The sequence below is a fragment of the Sus scrofa genome, chromosome 7, assembly GCF_054392235.1.
Source record: "Sus scrofa isolate SSC_HxYL_T2T_F1_AM1 chromosome 7, Sscrofa_HxYL_maternal_Yorkshire_Landrace_v2.0, whole genome shotgun sequence".
Taxonomy (NCBI): Eukaryota; Metazoa; Chordata; class Mammalia; order Artiodactyla; family Suidae; genus Sus; species Sus scrofa.
Genome location: NC_139389.1, coordinates 105233468 through 105235971, shown reverse-complemented (window position 1 = coordinate 105235971; position 2504 = coordinate 105233468). Strand labels below are relative to the sequence as shown.

Here is a 2504-nt window from a genome sequence, read left to right as displayed (position 1 = left end):
TGATGGGTGTACAGTGGTATCTTGTTGAAGCTGAAATTGCTATTTCCTGGTGATTTGATGATGTTAAACATCCTTTCCTTTGATTGTAGGCTATTTGAATATCCATTTTTGTGAAGTGTGTCTTTTGTATATTTTCCTATTGTTTTATCTGTGTCTTAGAGATTCATAAGAATTCTTTGTATGTTTGGATAGGAGTCATCTGTTGGTACATGTATTGTGTTTAAACATACTTTCTCCAGTTCTGGCTTGCCTTTTTACCCTTTAATGGTGACCTAAAAATGATCCGAAGTTCCTAATTTTAATGTAGCTCAGTTTATCTTCTTTTTGTGTGTTTGTTTGTGTTTTAGGCCCACACCATGGCATATGGAGGTTCCCAGGCTAGGGGTCGAATTGGAGCTGTAGCTGCTGGCCTACACCAGAGCCGCTACAACACGGGCTCTGAGCTGCGACTGTGACCCACAACACAGCTCACGGTAATGCCAGATCCTTAACCCACTGAGCGAGGCCAGGGATTGAACCCGTGTCCTCATGGATGCTAGTCAGGTTCATTAACCACTGAGCCACTCCAATCTTCTTTTTTATTGTTAAGTTTTTGTGTGTTTTGTTTGAGATTTTTCTCTGCATTGAGGTTATGAAGAGGGCCTCGTGTGTCATAATTTATAAGCTTTATTATTTCACATTTCACATTCAGGAGTGATCGGGGTTGATCTGTAAATCAGTTTGGAGAGAACTGACAGTTTAGCAATATCAAGTATTCAGAGCCACAGACATGTTATACTTCTCCATATATCTCTTTGAGTAAAGTTAACGAATTTTCAGAGTATAGGTCTTATGCACATTCTGTTAAATTTTATCCCTAAGCATCACATACTTTTTTGATGCTCTTGTAAAAGACATTTAAAAAATTTTTATTTCCATTTGTTTGTCTCTAGCATATAGACATAAATTTGCTTTTTGTGTATTTGGCCTTGTATCTTGATAATTAGTTCTGGTAGCTTTTTTTATGCATTGCTTAGGATTTTCAACATCCATGATTATGTCATCGGGTAATAAAAAGTTTTATCTTCTGTCTATATACCTTTTAAAGATTTTTGATAACTCTAACACCATACACAAAAATAAACTTGAAATAGATTAACGATGTAAACATAAGACTGAATATTATAAAACTCTTAGAGGAAAACATAGGCATAACACTCTTTGATATGAATTGTAGCAATATCTTTTTTGACCCACCTCCTAGAGTAATGAAAATAAAAACTAAAACAAATGCGACCTAATTAAGCTTAAAATCTTTTGCTCAGCAAAGGAAACCATAAACAAAATGAAAAGATAACCCCCAGAATGGGAAAAAATCTTTGCAAACAAAGTAACTGACACGGGATTAATCTCCCAAATATATAAACATCTCATTCAGCTTTATACCAAAAAAAATCAAACAACCCAATTAAAAAAAGGCTAGAAGATGTAAACAGACAGTTCTCTAAAGACAACAGACAGATGGCCAAAAAGCACATGAAAAGATGCTGAGCATCACTAATTATTAGAGAAGTACAAATCAAAAGTACATTGAAGTATCACTTCACACTAGACAGAATGTTCATCATCAAAAAAGTCTACAAACAGTAAATGCTGGAGGGGATATAGAGAAAAGGGAACCCTCCTACACTGTTGGTGAGAATGTGAATTGGTGCAACCACTATGGAGAACAGTATGGAGGTTCCCTTAAAAACTAACTATAGTACTACCATATGATCTAACAGTCCCACTCCTAGGCATATATCCAGAGAAAACCATAATTACAACAAAAGATACATGCACCCTAATGTTCACTGTAGCACTATTTGCAATAGCCAAGATATGGAAGCAACCTCAGTGTCTATCAACAGATGAATGGATGAAGAAGGTGTGGTACATACATACAGTGGCATATTACTTAGCCATAAAAAATGAGATAATGCCATTTGCAGCAACATGGATGGACCTAGAAATTATACTAAATGAAGTAAGAGAAAGAATTATATGAGATCACTAATATGTCATGTCTAAAAAAAAGTGATTCAAAAGATCTTACAAAACAGAAGCACTGAAAGATTTTGAAACCAAATTTATGGTTACCAAAGGAGAAATGTGTGTGAGAGGGTTATATCGGGGGTTAGGATTGATATATACACACTACTATGTATAAAATAGGTTGTAAATCAACTACACTTTAATAAAAATAAAAATTCAGAAATCAGTCACATTTCTGTATACTAACAATGAAATATAAGAAAAGGAATATGAAAATACAATACCTTTTAAAATTGCACCTCAGGAGTTCCCATCGTGGTGCAGTGGTTGACAAATCCGACTAGGAACCATGAGGTTGCAGGTTCGGTCCCTGCCCTTGCTCAGTGGGTTAAGGATCCGGCGTTGCCGTGAGCTGTGGTGTAGGTTGCAGACGTGGCTTGGATCCCGTGTTGCTGTGGCTCTGGTGTAGGCCAGTGGCTACAGCTCCGATT

General features: G+C 36.3%; 1 long non-coding RNA gene across 1 annotated transcript in view; it reads left to right on the top strand.

The window, feature by feature from the left end:
* Positions 1 to 2504, top strand: part of LOC146401829 (uncharacterized) — a 227940-nt gene that overhangs the window by 67954 nt on the left and 157482 nt on the right. The gene's annotated exons all lie outside the window — the stretch shown is intronic.